The sequence below is a fragment of the Falco naumanni genome, chromosome 6, assembly GCF_017639655.2.
Source record: "Falco naumanni isolate bFalNau1 chromosome 6, bFalNau1.pat, whole genome shotgun sequence".
In the NCBI taxonomy this organism is placed as follows: Eukaryota; Metazoa; Chordata; class Aves; order Falconiformes; family Falconidae; genus Falco; species Falco naumanni.
Window position 1 is genome coordinate 66,643,056 of NC_054059.1, and position 26,014 is coordinate 66,669,069.

At 39.3% G+C, this 26,014-nt stretch overlaps 1 protein-coding gene across 2 annotated transcripts in view; it reads left to right on the forward strand.

Moving 5' to 3' along the window:
- Nucleotides 1–26,014, forward strand: part of PDSS2 (decaprenyl diphosphate synthase subunit 2) — a 120,242-nt gene that overhangs the window by 1,389 nt on the left and 92,839 nt on the right. The window lies entirely within an intron of this gene.

The following is a 26,014-nucleotide window of genomic DNA, read 5'->3' on the forward strand; positions in this document are numbered from 1 at the left end:
GTGCATTGTGGGTTTGTGGTTTTTGGGGGTGTGTTTTGGTTTTTTTTTGATAGAAGTGTATTTGCTATAACCACAAATATAGTGATGTTAATAAAACCCAGGTTTAATAGGCGCAGAATTTTTGAGCAAGTGTAAATCAAAAATTAGCATGCTTTCAAAACAAATGCTCTTCTTTTAAAGGATAAAAATTGTAGCTGTGTAGTAGGCCTTGGCAACTCCACAGTTATGGTGTAGTGGTATAAAAACAAGATTTGTTTTTCAGGCTTTCTGTCTCTAAATCTGATTGTCTTGAGTGAACAAAAGGAGTGTAGGGGACAGGCATAGCTTTTCAAGGAAACATTTCGGGGGAGTGGGATTTAGATACTGTTTTTAAGTAGACTTCTGGAAGAAACAAATCAACTTAAAAATGGAAAATACTTCAGAAAATGCTGGTGGAGGAGATTTCATTGAGTTGTTTATAAATGCAGGTTGTAATGTTGTAAGCTTAGCAAAGGTTTTTGTTTTTCTTTTTTAAGAGGAGGGAAAAGAAGAAGATGATTTTCTGCCATTTGATCTAACTTTAAGACTGGTTGATGGAATATAGGGAATAGGAGGACTGAAGTGCAATATGGTTGGACTCTAAGCTTCCACTGTAGTCACAGAAGTATCATAAAGACCAACCTGCAGTGCTAAAGTGGGACTTAACTTTAGAGAGTCTACTCAGTGTGTAATAGTTGCTGGTTTATTTGTGAATTAAGTTCAAATGCAGTATTTTAGGGCATGGTTGGGGGTTTCATGGTGGAGCTGTGATGTGGAAGGGTTTTTATGTTAAGTGGGCTGCTTCAGGCTTAGTTCTATAAGCCTGTGGCTTGTGGTACACCAGTAGGAATATAATCATGCATAGGGTCAGCAGGATTGAATCCATTCATTTTTTTAAAATTCATATATGTTTCAGAGTAGATTATTAACGTGACGTGTTATGCTGAAAACAAAAAGTCAGTATTTGCTCACATAGAACTGAAACAGTGTGCCCTTACTGTGGATATTCTTATTTGGCCTCACTGGTATTTCCAAAGGCTTCGTTGCAGATGCATTTGCAATGGCCTTGATCTTTTATTATAATTAGAGTTAATTTCCTGCTGACAAGTTTTAGTACACCTGTAGCAATGCACAAACTGTACCACACCTTGTTTTATGATTTTGCAATAAGGTGAATTTTGACCTTGTTCTTTCTTAATAATCTTATTCTCTTTCTGTAGTCTGGCTGTTGATTGTTTGACTGTAAATGTGAATGATTTTAGATATGAATCTGAGATCTGTGGTCTGACTTACCATAGCAGTTTAGGAAACAAGCCTTGATTTTTCAATACTAGATACATGTTTTCATTCTCTGGCTCATTACTCATGCTTATTAGGTAACGTAGGTTTCCTGTTGTGTGTTCAAGCAAATGTTTTAAGGCATGGGTATCTAAAATATGTTCTTTGATGATTTTTCTAAAAAAAACTTAAGTAATTGGTATGTTCTGCAACTCTAATTTTTCAGACTGTGAGTGCATAAATACTGTATACATGTACTAAGTACTCCAGCACTTAAGGAGTTTTTTCTGTTTGTGGTAACATCTGAAAAATTTGTGCAGTGAAATTGATTAATTGCACATGCTGTTTCTCAAGTTTCTGCTCATTTATTTTTGAGGTTGTAAGTGGTGACAATCAAATTATGATTGCTTGGTGTCATCTCTAAGCAATATTAATTTTCTTTAACCCTCTTTGACTGGTGGCATTTTGTCATCAGTGTTTTTGTGTCTACCCTCCCTTGTGTATAAACGTTTTGCTAGCCTTTTAAGTTTTCCTTAGACCATTAGGGGTTTCTAAAGCATTGGTAGAAAACCCTCCACCGGTTCTGAGCTAAGACAACATAAGACATAACTGCCATCACATTGAAAGCGTTTACTGTACCAGGAGTACTGATGAGCGTTTTTAAACCTTTGCTGAGCTTTGGGTCACTAGGCTGTTGCAAAGCATAGTGTGTGCTAAGAGCTGTAAAGAAGGCAGCTTAAAGATAACTGTCCATGAGAGACAGGACATGTGGAGGAACAGCTGTTGGGGCAGTATACATTTCTCTGATGATCCCATCCATTTCTTCCTCTCATTTGGATGCAGTGGTGGTAGCTCCTGGGTGTAAGTGCCTGCCATGAATCAGGATGGCAGCAGGCGTTCTGGGATGATGTGTGACCCTGAGACCTCCTAACAAGCCTGTGCCTGGCCAGTACCTTTATATCTGTGAGCTGTTGCTGACTGCTCTTGGGAGGGCAGAGACGGGTAACTGAGCCCTACAGTGAGGGAGTAGGGACTTCTGTAATCCATGTGGTAAAGTTGAGGTTTTGGGTTTGTTTATTTTTAAGTTTTTAGTTTCTTAAGTCAGCCACATGAAGTGAACATCCTCAGTACTAGCTTTGCCAGACTTGTTAGAAAGAGGATGAAATGTTAGGGGAAGACTAAATTTCATTTTAGAAAGGCTAGTGTCTAGTGGTTAGCAGATCGTTGGAATCTGGGGTATCTGGATTATATTCACAGATGTGCTTTTGGCTCTCTGACTAGGGCAAGTCACTTAATTTTTCATACTTGCATTTACTTATCTGTAAAATGAATAATGTAGCATCTGTTTTCTGGAGGTGTTACACTTCATTCATTACAGCCAGTATCGATCACTGTGATCTTTGAGTGGAAAATGGTGCATAATCAATATTAATAAAGAATATTTTAAACAAATGTTATCATTAAAATATTCACCTCTAAAGGATACTCTGGAAACAAAATTGCAATCTGACTACTTCTGGATCTTTCTGTTTGTAGTCCTGTGAGTCACTGTATGGTTCTTCAGAGCTTTCAGGTTTCTTTCCCCATAATGAAGTGCTTTCAGCAGCTACTCAAAACTAACATTTACATTTTTTTGCTCTTCAGGCTTTGTTGGACTGAAGGAAAACTTCTTCAATGCATGAACATATGACCTCCTTTTCATGTGGGAAGCAACCAAATCTCCAGTTTTCTCTCTTATCTTTCCTCCTCCTTTCTAGGCTAGCATGCATCCTTAATACTGGAAAGAATCTGTAATTGGCACAGCGATCTACTTTTCTCAAATACAGAGTATGAATAATGTTTTCTTGATTATTTAATCTCCCTTGAGAAGGGTATAGCTTGCTGCAGATAGTAAACAGTAAATGTTATGGCCAATGCATCACTTTTATAATATCACTAAATGAAATGGAACACTCCATACACGCAAAATTATTATGGGATACTATTTAGGTCTAGCCATTCTGTCATTAGCATGTGGGAGGAATGGTTATATTTTAGTTCTGTCAGAATTGTTTGTTGGTGATAAATGCTTAAGTAGACTTAGTTATGGTTTTCCTGGATTATTACAGAAATAAAAAGCCTTGATAGACCAGGTTTTGTTCTCTTGCAGCCTGCTCCGTGTAGATCTCTAGCCATTTTAAGCACTGAACATAAAATGCAGTCCAGAGTAGCTTCAAGATTACATATTTTTCAGTTAAAATGTCCAACAACATTGTTTTCCTCATAGTTCTGTTTCTCTGTCAGCTTGAAATAGCTTAGTTCAGTAACACGTATCTTGTTACTTCAGATGTGGTGTACATTTGCCCTCCTATGTGGGTGACTTATTTCAGCATTGACCTAGGGATTTGTTCCAACCTGGTGCTGATGGAATTGTTATTGCCAATTTATATTTTATCTTGAGAATGGTGATCTTAAAACTATCCTGTTTTATAATTGCAGGTGCTGCGATTGACTACAAGTAGCCTTTTAGCAACTTGTTTCAAATGTTAATTAATCTATTGGGGGGTGTGTGTGTGTAGAAAAATGGGAGTATCTGTTTACTTGCTGGTGGCTAATGAGGTAACTTTCTCTAAAAACAGCCAGCAGCTGGATACTGAAAGTGACAAGCACGAGGGCCTGGTCAACCTGCAGCTTCTAAAACTAATACTTAATACAGTCTTGTTAAGTTTTACTGAATTGCTCAATCTGTAATGGACCTTGGGGGCATAAAGTCCCTCTCCTGCTGTTGCTGTATCAGAAATTGTGGTGGTTTGACCCTGGCTGGATGCCAGGTGCCCAACAAAGCCACTCCATCACTCCCCTCTTCAGCTTGACAGGGGAGAGAAAACAGAATGAAAAGCTTGTGGGTCAAGATAAGGACGGGAAAATCACTCAGCAGTTACTATCACGGGCAAAACAGACTCAGGGAAATTAGTTTATTACCGATCAGATCAGAGCAGGGTAATGACAAATAAAAGCTGACTTAAAAACACCTTCCTCCAACCCCTTCCATCTTCCCAGGCTTAACTTCGCTCCCAATTTCTCTACCTCCTCCACTCCCGAGCAGAGCAGGGGGACAGGGAATGGGGATTGTGGTCAGCTCATCACACCTTGCCTCTGCTGCTCTTTCCTCAGGGGGAGGCTCCTCACACTCTTCCCCTGCTCAGTGTGGGGTCCCTCCCACAGGAGACAGTTCTCCATGAGCTCCTCCAGCATGAGTCCTTCCTGCAGTTCTTCATGAACCGCTCCAGCGTGGGTCCCTTCCACAGGGCACAGTCCTTCAGGCACACACTGCTCCAGCGTGGGTCCCTTCCACAGGGCACAGTCCTTCAGGCACGCACTGCCCCAGCGTGGGTCCCTTGCGGAGTCACAGCTCCTGCCAGCAAACCTGCTCCAGCCTGGGCTCCTCTCTCCCCACAGCTCCTGCCAGGGGCCTGCTCCAGCACAGGCTTCCTGCAGGGTCACAGCCTCCTTGGGGCATCCACCTGCTCTGGGGTCCTCCACAGGCTGCAGGTGGGTACCTGCTCCAGCGTTACCCTCCAGGGGCTGCAGGGGCCCAGCCTGCCTCGCCGTGGGCTTCACCACAGGCTGCAGGGGCATCTCTGCTCTGGTGCCTCCTCCTTCACTGACCTCAGTGTCTGCTGGGTTGTTTCTCTCACGCATTCTCACTCCTCTTCTGCTGCAATTTGTTGTTCCCACCCTCACCCCTTCTTAAATACACCATCCCAGAGGCGCTGCCACTGTCACTGATGGCCTTGGCCAGTGTCGGGTCCATCTTGGAGCCGGCTGGCGTTGGCTCTATTGGATAAGGGGGAAGCTTCTAGCAGCTTCCCACAGAAGCCATCCCTGTAGCCCCCCAGCCCCACCACCAAAACATTGCCATGCACACCCACTACAGAAGTTGAAACACATTTGTATTCACTAAATTTTATTATTTTTTTCACCCTGCTGTAACACTTTATAAAAATATTTTTGTGGTAGAGAGATGTGGTTTTTATAATTGTGGTCAGAATGCCTGTGAAGTTAGCTATGAGGCAGCAGTTGTATTATTTCCTATGCTTACCGCAGAGATCTGTTGGACTTCCTGGAAGTGCTGGCGACCAAAGCTAGCATGCAGGGCACCTCTGCACAAAGTCTTAGTACTGATGTTGGAAATGCAATGTTTTTCCTGCTTGATATGTTCAATACTTTTTGCAAAATTACTGAAATACTGGTGTTACAGGAAGTTTGCCCTTGTCTGGGAAGACTGTTTCTCAAAGCATTTTGTATAGCTGATGGAAACAGAGGTGATCTCAGGAGAGCTCCACTTGAAGCACTGGAGTTAAATTCTTGCTTTCACCCATGAAGAAACTCCTCCCTTTCAAGAAGGGCTGGTCTCTCTTAGCTAAGTTAAGTTTTGTGAGTATCTTTTAGCCAGTTTTGATAGACTTGAGCAGTAACTGTAAAAACTTCAATAGTGTTACACATCTCTTATAAATGTTGGTACTCTCTAGGGGTTTCTGTTACCATACTCACTACCAAGTAACCTGTTCTTAGACAGTAAAAAGCAGCTTCTTGTCTATTTTGGCTGAATGAATTCACGAAGAGCTATCATGTAAAAGTTAGATATTAAACTGTTGTAGATTCATACATGGACTGAAACTTCTTTCTGCATCTGATTTCTTCCATGTTCTTCCTTGGTTTTCAGTTAGCAACTGCTTCATATTGTCTTGTACAGTTAAGGTGAAGAGACAATCCATTTTTGTAGGTTACACTCATCCTTTACACTGTAGTAAGGTGAAATGGGATGAATAAATGTGTGCAGTTTGTTCTTCTTTGCAAATTTTGGTTTTTTTTTCTCTTCCTGCATAAGTTTCACCAGTGTATGTTTTTCTAATGAGTTTACCAGTAACATAAGTCATATACTTAAATGCTCATATCTATCAGTTATTACTGCTTTTTGGAAGAGCTGTCCATAGACTTCAGAAGATGAGTTGCATCAGAATTTGTATACTTGGGCTTGAGGTTCACAGTTCATATTTAAGGGGCCTTAACTTTTTTTGTTTTGTTGCAAAACTACATTTTTGGGGGGGTTGGCAGTGAGAATCTCATTCTTGAAGGTAAAGTGTATTAGCCAGTCATATGTGTGTATATATATTAAAAAAACAATTGGGAACCTAAGCTAAAAAAGTCTGACGTGTATGATGGTATTCTGAGCGAGGTAAGTTGACAGTCTTAAGTTGTACTGACCTTCCTGTTTGCCATCTCTGTGGTGGGCAAACTGTAGTATAGTAATGAAGACATCAAGGAGTAAAAAAGTGTTTACTCAAGTTTGGTGCTTTTATTCTCAAAGATTCATTCCTCCCTCCCCCCCCCCCCCCCCCCCCCCCCCCCCCCCTTACTAAACTCTAGCTCAAGAAGTAAGCGCACTCATAGTTACAATCATGGGTTTACTACAAATGTTGGGAGAGGCTGAACTGATGAGTAAACAGCTAGTTTTCAGCTGTAATGGTGCTGAATTCTGTGTTATCATTCACTGATAGTATTTGTGTGAAAGAATTTATGCAAAGGATGTTTAATTGTATGGTACAATACCCAGTTTTGCTGAATATTTTGCCACTGTAAGCAAAGTAGGATTGAGTAGCAAATCTGCAGTATGGATGTGCAAAAGCTCGGCTGTAAATTTAATTCTCTTGCATTTGGATAATTGTTTTTTGCAATGTTTCTCATTTAAATATCTATGTTGAATCCAGGTTTCTGTGCTTATGAGGAGTGTATTATTTCAGCATGTAGGGTGGTCTTAGTAAATGAAGTGTATTAAGTAGGTGATTATGCTGTTTGGGATTTTCTGATATAATTATTTATGATGAAAACTAATATGCTGTCCTGATATTGATAATTTCTAGTATTTTTATAGGGAATATGAGTTTGAAGATTTCAATAGAATTTAATGTACAACTCATTCTGATTAAATGAACCTTGGGATTTCTTAAGCTTGGGTCTCAAGTGTGTGAAAAAGAAACTGAATGTATAATGAACAGATCCAAGTACCAGTCAGTCGTGAAAGGACATAGTAAACCACACCAAGAGAAAACTTGGTTTTCATTTAGGCACGCAGTAGCCTAAGCATCTTTTTAAAATAAAGGTAATTTTTCAAGTTCACTCTGTTCTTTCCTGCTTTCAAGTACAATTGATTTGTAACGCATGTGAATATTGAATACCAAGTTTAATGTACCAGTGAATGACTGTTAGGTCAATGTTTGCTCTACACAGTCAAAAGAGTAATGAATATGTGGAAACAGTTTCAAAATAATTATTTCTGTAAGCCAGAAGAGGGTTACCAAATATGCCTTTATATAAAGTGCAAATAAGAACCAATGTCAAAGGGTAATCAAAATTCATGTTTGGGTTGCTGGAAATGGTTTTTACTCAGTGAATCTTCTATTTGGCTATGATAAGTTAACTTCCTTGCCTTGCAAGAATAAGGAAAAAAGTATTTGTCCTAGTTGTTCATGCTGCCTCCCAGTTGACTTCTCCTTGTTTTGGAGGCCCTCACAGCGACAGGAGACCCCGTTAACAAGTCACCATGAGCTTTTTTAGAATTCCTCCAAAAACCATGGGTAATACTGTATCCTCTACAGCACTTCATAAATCTATTCAGGAAACTACAAAGTTCACAAAAGACTAATGTAACCTTGGGAGTTAGATGTGTCTGTACTTACACTACTGCTTTCTCCTAGGGGTGGTAGACCATTGTCTTAAATTATTAATATCTTTCCTTTGCCCCACATCTGAGTGTCTCAGTTTCCCTCAGGGTAGGCAGACCGTCTGCTGTGCTTGCCCTAAAGGAACTACTGCTAGAGACAAACCTGACAGTCTATGAAGGAACACCATGAATTTAAAAATCAGATCTATTATAAAAATTAAGTTTAAAATCTGTAGCAGTGGCTTTGCTGTCCTTGAATTGTCCCTGCCAATTCTCTGGCACCGACAATCACTTTAGCTTAATTTTTTTTCTTCTCTCTTGCTGTGTGGAAGATTCATTTAAGGAAAGGAAAACTGATCATATAGGAAAACCGGTGAGACTCATTATACATGAGCTTTTATCAAACACATGCTGTGAACTAGTGAGATTTTACTTATAATGATAGGGCTTAGAAATTGGCCTCAATACCTTACTTAACTGAGAAACTCTGAGCTGTTCAGCCTGCTGGAGGTTCTTCAGGTGAGCTACAGTCATCTTTCCTTCAAGCCTCAGCTATTCCTAAAGAAGCATCATGGGCTCCAGCTTTTGCATTCATCTTTCTCATTTCTTTACCACTTAAATGGGAACAACCGTCGCTTGTAATTTTGCTTTCTCATTCTTCCAGTCTCTTTCTTCAAAATAGCACTAGTTGGTTCTTCTCCATGGCTGCTCTTGCATTTTGGGGAAAAACAAAGGCAGGCTTGCAGGTAATCTTCTGTTTCTTAATAGAATGACAATGTATAGTAAACATCTAGTCTATTTTAGTCTCCTTTTCTTCTTCCCAGCTAGGGAAAGAAGTCATACCTAGGAAATACTGATTCAGCTTTATTTTTCTAGTTAAAAACCAACACAGACAAGCAAACCCGGTAGCCTTTACTCACAAATTGTTTCAGAAAGTACTCCCTTTAGAGGAGTTTTCTTCAAGATCAGGTAGAAATTATTTTTTATTATTTGTTTACCTAAACAGTCCTATAAACATGAATTGATTGGCTTGATAGCTGCCAGAAGTATACTTAAAATCAATTCATTTTATAGAATTTGAATTTTATTTTTTTTAAATCATTCCTGCTAACAACTTCCATAGTTTGTTTTTTTTTTTTTCTGGATCTTCACACTCACGATGCAATCTTGCAGGAATGACAGCTATCTTCATTAACTTGGCTAATGTTAATGTAGCTTCCTCATTAACTGCCTGTTCAGCACACTCCACAAATAACCATAATCAAAGGGTTAATACATCTGCGTGTTGTCACTGGTCCTTGAAATAGCTTACATATTGCACCTTTAAAAAAAAAAAAAAGAAATTCTGTATTTCAGTCACGAAGTAGTCTTGGGTCTGTAACAGGATGGGCTTGTGTAGCCCCCCATCCTGCAAATGCATAGTCCTGATTAAGGCAATTTGAGGGTAATGGTCCGTGCCAACATGCTTTGTGTCTGGTTGTCATCTGAGTGATTAGCCAGTAGCAGAAGCACCATAATTAGTTGGTTTGGTAAGACTGCTTTTAATCAAACTTAACAGAAAGTTCAGGTTAAGAGCTGAATGCAATATTTGTTAGGCCAAATACACAAGGCAAAGCTTTGTGATCATAAGTGGAAAAACGTCTCTCATTTGCACGTTTAAAAAATGATTGTGCTAGCGTATGTGTTACTGATTTTTTTTTTCCCAAACGTGCATTGTGTTCATGTTAAATTAGTGTTGAACTTTGAAACTGAATATGACAGAGCCACTATGTTTTCATATTAGGAAAAATCATATCTTTTCATAGGCTAGAAAATAAAGGTTTGTATGATATATCAGTACATCCTTTGTGCATGTTTGTTATACGGGGGAAAGTTGTTATTTCAGTAACCTTCCTGTCTCAAATTCCCAACTGCTTTTCATTTAGTGTGGCTTGTGAAGATGAAGTTATCCTGCGTGCATATTTTAAAAGGATTTCAGTAATGTTAATGCTACATTGTGAAGTTCATATTTAGATCAATCTTTTAGAAGTAGACTTCTGAATGTGAATCTGTCTGGTATGACATTTCAGTAATTAAAAAGCTAATCTACAGGAAAAACATGTCTTCCCCAAACCTGTGTTGCCTTGTGGAGGTGAAGCTCAAGTGTAAAGGGCCGAGAGAAGAGTTCATCATGTGTTCTTGATCCCTGATTGTTAAAGCCAGAAATACTGGGGAGGGTGTGTACTTCTTATTTTACTGTCCACAGGAAAAATTTGTCACTTTCTGATTATATGTAAGGCTAGAGAGTATGGGAGTCATTGACACATTCTGCAAGAAATCAGATTTCATCCATCAGTGGCAGTAATAAAGTGAAAAGACCATTTTCAGAAATAAGACTCAGAATTCTGACTTGGGGAAGCTGGAAGTATGAAGACCTTTGGGGTAATTGAGGGGGAAGCCCTTCTCCCAGTACACATTTATTCAAGGAACGGAAGGCATTAAAGGAGTTTCTGCTGTTAGAACTTAGGGTATATGTTGTGTCTTTTGTCTGTACTGTAACTTCATAAAACTGAAACAGTCTTGCCAGTTGGAAAGTAGGAAAGGAATCCATGTAATGACTATAATGTGTCATAGCAACCAAGTTTTAAAATAGTCAAATTCCAAAATAATGTTATAAAAATGACATTGGAGGAAAAAAAGAGTATTGTGTTGTGCTATAGTAACAGAAACATAGGCTTGTTTGTTTGTGAATCACTTGAGATCATATTGATGCCTGTGGGTTTTTGGGAGGGGAGGGTTTGGAGTGTATGTCCTAACACATAGTGCATGTTTGAAGGGGTATGTGGTGTTATTTTTTTTTTTTTTTTTTGGCCATTTGTTCCTGTGACACTTTGAAAGAGCTGAAGTTAGGTTCTCCTGTTTTGAATTTATTTTCAAATAAAATACTAACTGAATGTTCACCTTCTTGTTTGCTTTACTGCTATTAAGACTTTAGGATTTCCCTTGAATCTTTTGGGTCTTTTACCAGGGCTTGTTAGGGAACGGTTAAATTTTAGTAGCAGAACATTATGAATGAAACTTCAAGAGTTGGAGGGGTTTTTTAATTACTGCAAGCATAGCATTATGGGCGAATGCCAGCCTGCAGCGTGAAGTTTTGGTGCTTCCCAGAGCAACAGTGAGGTTCACAGTGAATGTGTGTGCATCCTTCTGCTCCCTTGCCGGAATGCCCGGCTCTGGGCAGGGAGGTGCTACCTGGGTGGCAGGCAGGCTGGCTCTCCATCCCTCTTACCCGAGTGCCGGCTGACGCTACAGAGAACTGCTGTAAGGAATCGGCTTGCGACTACAGCGTGACTAATAACTGTGTGAATGTAAACGGCTGGCAGCACAGCTCTGTGTCGGATTCGAAGTGTGGACCCAGAAATGGGATGCGTTATATCTCGTTCTACTTGCGCAGATGTTCTGCTTTATAAGATTAGCCCGTGCAGTTAGCTCCTTTGAGTATGTTTTCATTTGAGGGCTTTGATTTCTAATTTTGTCCGGTCTTATCGTCAGTCCTCAGGGTTCTTTCAGATACACCATCTTCCTAGTAGTTTATCCAAAAAAACTTTTTCAGGTAACTGCTAAGAATTAAACATGCGTTGCAGTCAGAAGTTGAGGTGTCTTCACAACTAGAGTTGTTCTCCTGTCTTTCCCTCTTCTGTGGTAATTGCCAGGTGACTTGCCAGAAATATCAAGTCGGGATTAATATATTGTCCCTGGGTGGTACCACTGCTTCAGATTACCTTGGTGTGCATGTAGGTATTAAATATTGAAAGCTGTTTTCATGTTCTCATGTGGTGAAGCTCTGTGTAAACAAATCTTATTTACTGAGCAGTTTGGGAAGCATGTACACACCAGTATGCCTTAGGAAATCTGCCATTTAAGCCTTTGTTGTGATTTTCTCTGGCTATGATAAATGGAGTGGTAGACAAGGAACCGTAATAGTGAGTGTTATTGAGGGGAAGAAGCATTGTTCCGAGAATGTGAAGAAAATCTATTTAAGCTCACGGATAACTTAAATGTGTACCAACTCCTATCACTAGACCTCATTAAACATTTTTCAATCTGCTTTTCAAAGGAATTTGAAAGCAAAAGTCTCTGATGTTGTATAAAATAGTGTCTTTATGCTTTAAAGATTTATACCCCATGTGTTCAATCTGGAGACAAACGAATATAAGCCCTTCTTATGAATATAATTATTAGGGAAGCAAGAAAAGACATTGAAGACATATTAATACTTTCAATCTACATGGAATGAATGTTGCTATGCTATAGTATGTGATGCAAACATATGAAACCTATCAATGGTGCTGCTAATTACTGAGAGTGTAGTTGTACACTTCACATTTAAAAACCCAACCAACCGAGAGAAAAAACCCACTTCGAGAAGTTTTATTTGTTTTCTACCTCCAAACATGTATTGTTAAAGACAGCAGATGCTCAAACATTATATATGTTTAACCCTTGCCTATTATGAGTAATTTGAGATGTTTTTACACTTCTATATCAAGAATGGGAAATCCTTTCCTCCTTTGAGTGCTAAACAAACCTTTCAGAGCTACTTTAGCTTTAGAAAGAGTGTTAAAGGAAGGAAAAGAGGGATAACTGTTTTAGCTCTAAATTTCCTATTTATGATTTTTATGAATTCACAAACAATTAACTATTTATTTACTTATTACTACTACGACACAAAGGCAGAAACCTGCAGGCGGGTTGTGGCAAAAGGAAGTATAACTGTGGGTAGCCTATTGTGTTTCCATACCTGATGTAATTTTATTTTAAAATGGAATTTTGCATTAGATTACCTCAAAAATGTCATCATTTGTTGATATAGATAACTTTAAATTCTTCTCTCCCCTGTGAATGATGAATTATTCTTTCATGAGAGATCTAGATTATTTTAATTAATTACTTGGGGGTTTAAATCTTTAAATTTTAAATTAAGTTACAGGTGAGTTAAGCTCTTCCCTGAGGAGCTTTTACTATGTTAGCAGTGGAGAAGAATAATATTTGCTGCATAATTCTCTAGTGGGCTGTTGTATGCTGCTCCGTTGAACAAGACTGCTGTTTTGCTTTTGATTTCTGGTCTGTGTCCAGCATTTCAGGGAACAACTTGGACAATTAGAAGGTATCACCAGAAGTGTATTTTTCTGTCAGCTGTGGAAGAGAAAGATTAAGACCCATTGAAATATATTGCTTTGTGAAGTTGTGCGAACCGCGGAAATTTAATGTAAAACTGAGGCACTGATAACCGCATATGTGAGTTTTTTTAGACAGTGGCAAAATACAGACACAAGTTTATTGGTGTGAATTTCGTATCCTGATATTGGTAGGTATTCTTGCTTAAATTCTTCCTTATGTATGTATATAACTATATACAATTATAAAAAGGTAAGCTTATCAGTTGCTTAGGGGCTGTGGGGATTGAACCAATGCTTATTTTCCTCGTCTCGGGTGTGATTACTGGTTGAAGATGTGATACATTTAGGTCATATTTGGCATGTGTTTAAACTGAGCCTGAGACTGATTTATGAAAGAGGGAATAACGAAGCTAAACAGTATTTTCCCTTCTGTGGCTGTTACATCCAAGGTACAATTTATTTCTTAGTGTCTTAAGTTATGATAAAAGATACATTCATAAAATAAAGTCGGGTAAAGAGTCCAGTCAATAAACCTTTTTGGTGTTTTTTTTTGTTTTGGTTTGGTTTTTTTTTTGTGTTTTTTTTGTGGTTTTTTTTTAAAGTTAGCTTTCATTATTGTGCCTTTAATTGTGTTAATTCAAAGAATTTTCTTGGAGGCTAGCTGAAGAGCAGACTCAAAGGGAAGGGGAAATTGCCTTAAGCAAAGGCTTTTTTGTGAGAAGATTCTTATAATGACTTATGGGAGAGAATCATTAAAACAGTCACTTTAAAAATCCCAACTATTGATGTTTTTTTTTAAAAATCTTAATATTGCCCTAATAATCTTCCAGAATACCATATTTCAGTGCTTGTGGCCAATAGTAGAGTGCAATGTGTTCGTCCTGTAATTGTGGCCAATAGTAGAGTGCAATGTGTTTGTCCTGTGATTAAAATTTTCTTATATATTTTCATGTTGGTATATGTTGCAGACAGGATACGAACTTGGATGAGTTGAGCTGTGCTTTGGGATACTGGGCTCTGGGCATTTAGTGTGCTCTGTGGGCTACTTTTTTATCTTCCCCTCATCTGATGTTCAGTGCTTAGAGTACTAGCCGCTCACTGAGAGGCCTAAGAGGCCCAGGCTGGGTTCTTCGTTCTGCCTGTGTGACTGACTGTTGCTGAGTCTCTTTTTCTGGGCAAATTGTGCAACTTCGTGTGCAGCAGCATTTAGGGATTTGTGCTCAGAACCCTGGCAGGAGTGCACTGCCTCAGATACCTTAAGGTCAGAACACATGTGTACGTTCTGCTTCCCACTCTGTTGTGCTGTGGAGCCTCCCCCTGAGAAGGCCAAAAAAAAAAGTGCCCTAGCCTGCAGCCACTGCTTACCAGGGTGCAAAAGCTGGAATACTAACAGAAAAGTTAATGAAAAATTTAAATGTGGGTAATGGCATTTTGTGAAGGTTGGGGTTTTTTGTGTAGTTGGGTAGCCTGGGAAGCAAGTGCTTGGAACTCACCCATGACAATGTGCAATTGATAAATGTCAGTTTTGTTGTGTTTTTTGGGTTGTGGCACATGTGGTTTTTTTGTGTTGGTTTTTGGTTTATTTGTTGGTTTGTTTTTTTTAATTTTTACCATCAGCTACTGTGAAGTCCTCCCTTCAAATGCTACGTGCAGTTAACCTGGAAAATGCTTCATTTTTTTTTCACTACACAATATAAGATTGCTTTGGTTGTTACAAATTCAATATAACTAAGTTATTAATACAGAAATACAGTAACAGTTTGGGACATCAAATAGCAAACTCATTATTTACAGAAAATTATGAAGTCCATGATGCCAAATAAATAGGAACATTTATTGGCACCCTGTGACACTGAAAAAAAAAAAGTCTTTGTTTATTTCACATGTAAAAAAAGTTACACCCAACCTGATTTATTTATTTTTTGCTTCATGCACAAGTGGTCCTAACACATTTTTAGACTGAGGCAGAAAGTATTCTCCAGGTAACAATATTCTGTGCTATTTTCAGTATGTATGCCCTGCTGATGATTTTTAAAGTGCAAAATAATGATGACATGCTATGCAGAGGTCTTGCTTGCCTGAGGCAAAGGGTCTGAATGCACTAGATGCAGACTTTTGTTTCCTGGTGAAAGTGTTGAAAAAAGCTGGGTTTCATTGTTTTGTGGTTATTTTTTGTGCTGTTTTGGTTTTTTTTGGTGACGATTATTCCTTTTAATTTGCTAGTAATTATATTGCAGTCAATTAACAGCTGAAATATTTTACACAGGATAAGAAAACAAGCATAAGGGCTTCTGGGAAAGAAGTTTTGGAGCTAAATTTTGGCAAAAGTAAGGTTCAGTTGATTGCTTCATAATGGCAAGAAGAATGCCAGGCAGTTTGGGCAAAGCATGCCAAGCCAGGGGCAAGGTGGCTTTTCAAGCAAAGGATAAGGGTCCTGACAGATAAGCTAGCAATTGGGGAATAGGAGTGTTACCACTGAATTATTAGAGAAACAGCTAATAAGATAGGAAGGAGTCGGGAAGGCTAAGAAACCCACAGATTTCAAGAAGGAAAAGTAAAGAGGAGTATGTTAGAGAAGTCAGATTAAAGAGGAATTGAGTGGAGTGTGTGTGTGTGCACTAAGGGCTGGTCATGGTGATGTTGTTAGAGATCTGTATGAAACAATTCCAGTTTGCATCCAGAGTGTTCCAGTATTTTCAGAAGGTTTTCGGCTGTGTAGTGCTTTTAAAAGCGAAGCACTATGTGCACTCTTTTCAACACTTTACATTGAAAACAACAGAAAGATGTAGTTCAGTGGACTAGCAGCTCCCCTTATGGACAGCAGTTCATGAACTTTGTCTTGCACTGTGTGTCTGTATTGTGCGTACACTGTGTGACAGCCTCTTCTCAGCATCAGTGTATACCTGTCAAGTAAAAATGGAAATATTTAGCGTTTTTCATACTAATCTTCAGGGTACATATGATACATAGAAGGATGCAATGTGACTTTTTTTTTTAATTGAAGAGGTATGTGAATAATACTCTAGAAGAACGGTAGGAAAGGAGAATCTTTACTAATTAAAACTTTATTTTTATATTATATATATATATGCACATACGTATATATATGTAATACAGAAGTAATGGTGGTGTCTGAGTGTGCAAATGACCAGTCAGGCATTAGCTTACTGCAGATATATTTGGACACAGGAATAGGAAGTGCTTTCCTATTCTTTTGGGACTTAAATAGTGTAATAGCTTTCTAATTTGTAGTGAAGTAACTTCAATTTTAGTTTCATGATTTGCTGAGGGATTTAATAGTTCATCTGAAATCTTGTATTGTGTCTTGTAACAACTCTTGCAATTTGAATCTCTGGAACAGATGAATTTAAAAGTCTGCAAAGCTTTTCCTTTGGTAAGGGAAGTTCTCCAGTATAGCAGGCTCTGAAAACTTTTACTCCTGTTGCCTCAGTCATTGCATAAATTTTTCTCAATCTTCTCGTTCAAAAGAGCTCTATGGAGGAAAAAAAAGCCTGTAGGAAAATGGGAGAGAGCCAGAAATTCCCTAAGATATGTGAATCTCCTTTTCCTGGAGGACAAATGAAAGCTGTACTGAAATTGAGGAATACTGTGGAAAATGAGGTTTGTATCAGATTACTGTGTCAGAAATTATAAACCCATCTAGTAACCAGAGTTCAGAAATAAACCAATTTATTTTTTCTTTTCCCTATTTAGTGTCAAGAACACTTCTTCTGTATAGGATTAGTACATAAGATATATTTATTATTGCCATATTATTGTTCTTTGAATTTTAATTTCCTCTTTTGAGGAAGAAAATTTTGTAAGGTGGAAGAAGAAAAAACATCTTTGCACCTACAAGAAGATGACTAATACTTTTGTGAGCTTGTAAATACTTGAGTTTTTAATGATTTGGGGGAAACTTGCAGATAAACAGTTTTATTAACTGAAAATCTTTCTGGATATATTGCATAGCTTAGTTCAGAAAACATGCAAGAAATCTTTTTGTTTTGGTTGTCTGCTAAGTGATGCAGTTAAGTAAAGTAGGAAAACTTTAGTAAGTGGCTTAAGGCTCATTGTGTTGAGTGGAAGAAGCAGAACTGGAGTGGTCTTGGATTTTGGTTTCACAAGCAGCTGAGTTGGTCTGATGACTTGCTGCTGGAAGGGAGAGATCACACTATTCACTCGCTTGCTCTTGCCTGTGCAGGTCTGCACCTCCCATGCATTGGCTGTGGTGTGGGTCTGGCCTTTCTGTAAACTAGTGTCATCTGTTAATCCAGGAAAAAACAGGTGTTTTCTTCATTTTGGGTTTGTTGTCTGTTGGGCTGATCAGATTCACTGGTGGAGGTGGTTTAATGTCTACTCTCTTTCAGTGCATGATATTTAGGTTCCTTAGTGAGGTTGCTTTGTTGTGGAAAAATTACTGCTTCCCTTTTTGTGTCAGCAGTCTGTAAGGGCACTCTTGCCTTATGTCTGAAGTAGCAGTGAGCTGCTGAACTCTGTGGCACCTTGTGTGGTTCCACTAGTTTCTCTTGTAGCTGAAATGAAAAAAAGCTTTAACAGTTCTGTTTCCCTCCTTGATTTCAAAATATGGATGTATGGCCTTGCATATTGTAGTTGTTCTTTGCTGTTACTATAGTTGCATCCAGCTGGCAGCCAGTCACAAGTGATGTTCCCCAGGGCTCAGGATCAGGGCCCGTCCTGTTTAATAACTTTGTCGACAATCTGGACAAGGGGACCAAGTGCACCCTCAGTAGGTTTGCAGACAGCACCGAGTTGAGCGGGATGTTGATCTGCTGAGGGCAGGCAGGCTCTGCAGAGGGAGCTGGGCAGGCTGGACCGATGGGCCCAGGCCAGTTGCATGAGGTTCAACCAGGCTCAGTGCCGGGTCCTGCCCTTGGGTCACACCAGCCCCACGCAGCGCTACAGGCTGGGGGAAGGGTGGCTGGGAAGTGCCTGGGGGAAAGGACCTGGGGGTGCTGGTCAGCAGCCAGCTGAACGTGAGCCAGCAGGGTGCCCAGGTGGCCAAGGAGGCCACCAGCATCCCGGCTTGTATCTGAGACAGCGTGGCCAGCAGGACTGGGGCAGTGACCGTCCCCCTGTACTGGGCACTGGTGAGGCTGCACCTCGAATCCCGTGTTCAGTTTTGGGCCCCTCACTGCAAGAGGGACGTGGAGGTGCTGCAGCATGTCCAGAGAATGACAACGGGGCTGATGAAGTTGTATAAGGAGCAGCTGAGGGAACTGGGGTTGTTGAGCCTGGAGAGGAGGATGCCCAGGGGACACTTTATCGTTCTGTACAACTACCTGAAAGGGGGGTTGTAATGAGGTGGGTGTTGGTCTCTTCTCCCATGTAACAAGTGACAGGACAAGAGGAAACAGCCTCAAATTGCACGGAGGGAGGTTTAGATTGGATATTAGGAAAAATTTCTTCACTGAAAGGGTGGCCAGGCATTGGAACTGGCTGCCCAGTGAGGTGGTTGAGTCACCATCCCTGTAAGTCTTCAAAAGACTTGTAGATGTGGCACTTAGGGACGTGATTTAGTGGTGGACTTGACAGTGGTAGCTTAATGGTTGGACCTGATCTTAAAGGTCTTTTCCAACATAAATGATTCTGTGATTCTAAGGTTGTTACCTGTTTATAGAACTACATTCATAAATGAAACCAAAAGGTAGTATCAAGACATGAATTCAGGCATGTGTCTAGAATTTCTGTTTACCCTTTCACTTCAGGATCAAGTTAGTAAGGCAGCACAACTGTTGGCGTTCCTTGTATGTGTCTGGCAGGACTGATCCCTCTCTTTCATGATGGTTTCATCATAATACAGAGCTTAGTGTAGGAAAGGATGTGTTTGTCTGTCACAGGCTGTCTAGCCTTGTGAGGTGAGTAGATGTCAAATATGCCTTGAATATTTTAACAACTACTTTTGTCTCAGATATAAAAAGGGAAGATTACAGATCTGTTTTCCTCTTAAGGATAGCCAAGGTCATGCCCAGTCACTTCTGTATGTTTTCTGAAATTTAATTTACCTTAGGAATGCATTTCAGTAGTGTTTTTTAAATACCTTGTCTGAAGAATCTCAGATAAACTGAGACGGGAATGGCTACCCTCCCAGACAGGGTAAGTGTGATGCTTAAAATCTTCCAGCTGTTTGTCAGATACTTAACTCTCTGCTCTGGAGCTGCTGTACCATCTGTCTAGCTAAAAAAGGTGCACTGAACAAGAAGAAAAACATCTTTCCAATTCAGATGAGTCTACTGCATCCTGTGAGATAATCAAGTCACAGATGAATATAGGAACAGTGAATTCTAAATTTTTTAGGAATAACTTCATAAGAGGCATGATAGATGAAGTTTGAATGAATTCATCTTCTGGGTATCTCAAAGGAGCAACATCATACCATCCTAAGTTTAAGTCATGTTTTTGTCTGCTACATGGATTTACTTGTTATTCAACCTTGCATGTAGGTAACAAGTTTTGCTTCCTCTGTAAAATGTGCCTTTTTTTTTTGTAAATTAAATAATGGATGGTTAATACCATTAATTTAAATAATAATATAAGTTACAGATATCTTATGTGATGAATATTTTTTTATTATTATTATTCTGAAATTTCTGAAGAGATCTGTAAGGTGCAGCAGGAAGACGGGGTAAACTTTAGAGATTAGAAATAATCAAGATGCTTCAAAGAAGTTTTCTACAGTACAATTCAATGAACATGAATGAAGCGCAAAAGGCATCTGACAAGAAAAATATGAAAGAAATTTCTTAGTCCCTAGTGCCATCCACAGGTTTGCTACTGGAGCAGACAGGGAAAATAGGGGAAAAGAAATTTGGATGGCAGTTTGCAATGTCTGGTAGGAAAGCAAGGAAGTGCCACCTCCAACAAAACATGCTGAAACAGAATTTCTTTGTTATGCTGAGTTTCATAACAATGTATATGTCAATTTGTTTTCAGCTTGTGAGTGGCATTAGGTTTGTTGGGTAGGGAATACACCACGTCATGAGATTTCACCACACATTTTGTTTTCTGCTTCTGCAATAGCAGGTGACTTAACTAAGCTTGCTTTCTTTAGACTTCTTGGAAGAAATATCAGTTATTTAATATCATACATCCACTGTGAGCTGTTTTAGGGATGACTGGCCCTTGGGTTCTGCTTCCTTTTCAAAAGCTGTCTCCTCAGAGAGGTGTGATGGACCCTAAATGTTTTCCTAATATTCCTTACATCAGCATTTATGTAAAGGTGCATGTCAGAAACAATGATGTAAACTTGCAGTTCCCTTGTCAGGTCTGGTGGGGGTTTTTGATGGGTTTTGTTTGTTTGTTTGTTTGTGGTTTTTTTTTAAGAAAATAATTATTTTCTCCACAGAGCAGTAGGCAAGCTGAGTGTAGTTGTATGTGCTAGAAGTAGGCAAATGATGTATCCATGAAAGGATATAAATAACAACCAAATATAATCAAAGTTGGGGCTTTGGGAGATGGGGAGTATAAGCTGAAACCAAACATGGGTAAGATGGAAGTGATAATGGTGATGGTATCTGGAAAATTAAGCCCTATGAAGCTGCCTTTGGTTAAGAATGCACACCTGCTGTTTGGCATGTGGCTTCAGCAAGGCATCTGGGAGCATTCGCATCTGCTCTGCAGGAGCTTAGCATTCATGTTTTCTCTTGCCTCTCACTGACAGGAAACTCTCCCTTGTCAGAAGTTGACCTGACCTCAATTACTTACCTATTCATCACTTTCCTCTCACTATTGCAATGTGATACTCCTGGGCACGAAGCCTGCAGTTCCTCAGAAGCTCCAGCTGGTTTAGGGTGGTCTTGTGAGCCTGATCTTCCTTTCTATATGGACTTTTCTGCGGAACAGCAAGCTAAGATTTTGGTCCTTCATCTTCAGAGTGCTTGCTGATTTGGGTTCAACGTGTGTAAAAAGCTGTGGGGACCTGCAAGGGGAAAGTTGTGCCTGCTTGCTGTGCTTTCTGACGTACTGGAGCTCTTTAAGGTGAAAATTGTACGTGGTTGAATGTTCTCTTCTGGTCTCTTGCCAGAGAGGTAGGTCCCTTTGGGACTAAGGACCTCTTCAACCTGCATTGGGCAGTCTTCTGATCAGTGTCTGTTGTATATAGAAAGTTAATCATGTAGATTTTTGAAGTATCTTGGACTTGGGACAAAAAGTTCCTGAGTGTTTACATGTCTATCAGGAGCTAATTTTTCTGATGTCAGTGTCTGTATCTGAGCTTGTTGCTGTGTACAGCCTTTGTACAGCTGAACATAGGGAAATGAATGCTTCAGAAAGCACAGTCTGTGGCGTCCTGTGCTATGTTACTGAAGTTGAGTTCGATAGATGCCTTTCTGAGGACCTGTGCAGGGGGGGAGCTGAACGATGCATGCTGACAGTGTTTCAGGTCTACAGGTGTCACTACTTCAGCTAAAACTGTGAATCTCCAAAATTCAGTAGTCACTTTGAAGGAGTCTTTGGATCAGTGTAGAGAAGTGGATATGGGAAGGAAAGATTTTGAAGTGACATCAGAGGTCTATTAAGGACTTTGTTTCTGCAAAAGTGGAGATCAGACATGCGATGGTACGTGAGGCATACAAGGTTGGTCCTGTACTTCTGTCTTGTGAAAACCTGGATCGAGAGATTCTCTTAATCCCAGGAGAGCAGATGTTTTTCCCAGCTACATGCATTACCACAGAAGGGACTTCAAGACTTCCACAACAGAAGCCGGGTTAGTAAAGTGGCTTCAGCACTGAAAGAGTATCTTTACTCATGAGGCTGTTCTGATGATCTTCTGAAAGCAAGAAAGAAGCACCCTAGCAGGACCAGGGATAGGAAGAGACAAAGGCCTTACTTTGTAAGTAAGCTTTTGCTTGTTTAAAAATAAAAAAGCTGTAGCAGAAGTATGTGTACATGTGATTGAAAGACTATGTCTCTCTGGCCTGATTAACCTAGCATTATGTTTCAGAATTGTAAGAAGCTTGCAATTTCTGAATCAGTTCTTTGCTTGGACCAGATCAAAACTAAAGTTCTGAAGTGAATTATTATTCCTATAAGCCACCAGAGGAAAGTAAACAAATAGAAGAACATAGCGGTATTGTAAGTGCACAGTCTTTGTCAAGATGCATGTTAAACAAGTAGACTCCTGGCTTTGAGTTCTCCTAGGAATGCTATACCTTTTTATTCTGTGGTTTTTTTGATGAAAAATAAAGTACGAAAGTGAACGTCTGATGTAGATCAGACATTATCAGAAAGTAAGAAATGATGCTGATGCTAAATGAGCAAAATATGGGAAAGTTGCCATTGAGTACTTACTCATTCTGCACATCTGAAAGGCAAGTGGCTGCTCATATGAGAGCATCTGGAATGAGGTATTTCCATACAGAAGCATCAGTGCATTTCTTGTGACAGTAGTATTTTAATCTGCAGGATAATGCTGCCTTTCATTTTCATTTGTGTCCTGTTTATTTTGATTCCATCTTGGTTAGAATATTATTGGTGTTTAGAAAGCATGCAGGGATAAAGAAAAGCCTCAAACAGCAGGCTGTAGTATGTGACATCAGGTTTGCTTCATTAAAAAATTGTCCATTCAAATCTTTTTAAGGTTTTAGCAGAAATCAGTATTTGCTGTTGCTTATTAAGAGCTAAGTAGGAATCATAAACAGTTTGAGATCAGTAGAGCAGTTTGGGCAGAGAAGATGCTTCATTGTTTAAAGGTGGATGCTAAATGAAGTGTTGTGTACTCTTCTGTAGCTGAATGTGTATGTATATAAGCTGTCTCTCAGTAATTTATTTCCAAGGGCCTGTGGAGAAGAGAATAATTCCATTAGGCAAATTCTTGTAATGAAAATGTATGTACTTCTGGACCAAGTTCTCCTCTAATTTGAATTATTTTCTTCAAAAAGAATTTGCCTATGAGTGCATGTGCACTGCAAAGCAAGGTTACTATTAGCATGGAAGACTAAAAGCAGATGCCAAAGTGGAGGCTCGATTAGAAGACTTTTCCTCTTGGTTTTAAGTGACATGATTAGTCCTTCATAATGACACGGTGGGGAAGGTTTTCAGTGCACCCTGCAAGACTGCAACAATGAGTTCCTGTTCACAATGGGAATGGTGTTGTTAAATCCTCATGTGTCGTGCTGAATGTCTGTCACATCATGTCAGTTATTAAGATATGAACCTACTGGGCGAACTGTGAGAACTTCAGAGGGTTGCTGTGGAAGTTATTAGGACCAATAATTAGTTTTGTAAGTTAGCTATACATGTATAGTCATTACTTGTTCTCTTCTGTGCTTGGATTACAAGGAATAAAGTGACATTTAAAAAATCCATACCGTAGGGTGCTTATGTCCTTACAGCTTAAGTAGTCAACATTTAGATATTTCTGTTCAAAAGCAAGAGCATAGAGGGAGATAGATTTTTGTCTTTAACCCTCTTAAGATATTATGACAAAAAAAAAATGTTACTTTTCTTTTCACAGCAGTGAAAGAGCCTGCCTGGACCGTGAAGACTTTGGGTTCAGTTTTGGTTTCATCCCCTAGGTCTTAGCCTTTTCTCCCCTCTTTATCTTGCCTTGTTAAAGAAAGGACATAATTAGCTGAGCTCTGCCCTCCCCCCCCCCCCCCCCCCTTTTTTTTTTTCTTTTTTTTGGGGGGGTGGGGTGTGTTGTTGTTTTGGTTTGTGGTTTGTGGGATGTTTTTTTTAATTGTTGTTTTAATTTGATTCATGGCTGCAGGAATCCTGCTGGTAGTGAAAGTCCTGAAAGTGAATTAATTTTTCTAGTGGAAAGCTTTCATGTTCAGTAAGGAGAGAAGCACTGGCTGGTCAAAATTGAAGACTGTTCTGTGGCCAGGAGTCAAGAAGAGCCCTGTAGCCAAAGAGAACAGGGAACTTTCCCATATGGATTCCTAGTTAAAATGTAAATTATGTAAATTGAGGCACTCACATTTCCTCATACTTTTCTAGAACCCTCCAAGAGAACTCTGTACATTTAGCTGTGGCCTGATGAAATGGTGTTTTGCTGCATTTTTGAGAAAAGGGGTACCTTCTCTCAGAAGTCAAGTGCATTTTGGAGAGCAGGGATCAACTCTATTATGACACCTTTTACTCTGTTTCCTCACCTTTTTTTCCCCCCTCTCCTTCTGTTCATCTTCCCTTCTTTCTGCAGCACCTTCCACTGTTCAACAGTTACATGTTGTTCAAAAGGTTTCTGCAACAGCTTTCCAAAAGGAGAAAGTGAAGAGCTCAGACTGGAAACAGAGGAAATCTTCCCGATTGTTGACTGCTGTGCTTATCTTGGGAACTCCAAAGACTTATATGGTTCCATACAGATTAAAACTACTATAAAATGGACATTTGAATCTGGTGGAGTTAAAAGATGCTTTTATGGAAAAAATTCTCTATAAGTAGCTGGATCTTTCCAGGCTGCTACGAAATTAATTTGAGTGTTCATTTGGGTGCAGATTGTAGGAATATGTCACTTTAAATGGTAATCTACATTTAAAAAATTTTGTATCCTATGTAACAAAAATAATTTAAATCCTATATGAGGTGGGCAGATATTAAACATGTTTTTGCAGTGGCCCTTAAAGTGAAAATTCTGTAAATTTCTTCCATGGTTTTAACGTGTGTTTAGCTACACAAAAGTGACTTTGTTTTTTTTTGTGGGACCATGGAAGCAAAACCATATGCTAAACTTTCATGCTCTGTCCTTTGTATTGCCAGTGGTAGCATACTGTAACCCTACAACACTATCTCAACATGGGATTGAGTCCTAAAACCAGAATTGTTTGTAAAGGGTGTGCAGTCAGGTTACTGCCCATAAGATGAGCTGTGGACACTGAGTAATGTGCAATCACCTAGCCCAAAGCAAATGCAAAATAATGGAATGTAGCTTGACCTTTTCTCATTGCAGGTTAACCCCAGTCTAATTATCTTGGATTTGCCTCAGGCTAAAACTGGCCGGGAATCACGCTTTGGCTGACTAGTTACTTTTTAACTCTTAGTAACTTGCTTTTGTGTTTACATCCTGTGCTACTATGGAGAAGGCAAGGAATTGGGGCTAGAACAAAGGAGAACAAACAAAAAGTGCTTGTAGCAGCAGTGGTAATCACCTGCTATAAATCTTAACTAAAGTTCAGGACCTGTCTACTGGGTGTTGTGCTATAGTCTTCACTAATTTACAGTCCAAACAGCTTTAGGACTAATCCTGAAAATAAAAAGGGATCAGTAGCTGTATCACTGGGTGGTTTGGTTGGGTTTTTGGTGGTTTTTTTTTTTCTTTTTGACATTGTGAGAAAATGAACCTGAATTGTAGATGTTCAGTGTTGAAACTTATTCAAGTACCTAAAGTGAAGTTCTTAAGTTTTAATTATGTTTGGCTTTGTGATATTGGGGGAACTGCATCTTAGGTATCACGTTTGTTTATTTAAACTTGAGTAATTTTTATTAACAATTATGAAAGTGGCTTCATTTCATAAATGTTTTCTTCACTGCTTTGAAGTGAGGACACTGAATTGGGGATTCAGTGCTCCAGGTTTAAAGTTTAGAACAAAGACATACCCAGTTTTAAGAGATGCTTGCTTTTTCTGTGCCCTCTAAATTCATAAATTTGTTACTTTGTTCTGGAAGTACTCTGGGTAGGGTTAACGAAGTAAACTTACAGTCATGGACTGAGGTAGCTGTTGTGGCTGTGCAGTATCGGAACTTTCCATTTCAAAATGCCATTAGGAGTTTTTTTTCTTATTCTGAATTGTGCTTTCCTTGCTGTGTGTTCTGCAGTGAGATCTTGGTCATTGCAGCTTGAGATACTAGTTGAAAAACTTGTAGCTTATACAGTCAAGTCCCTTCTGGAAGTTCATGC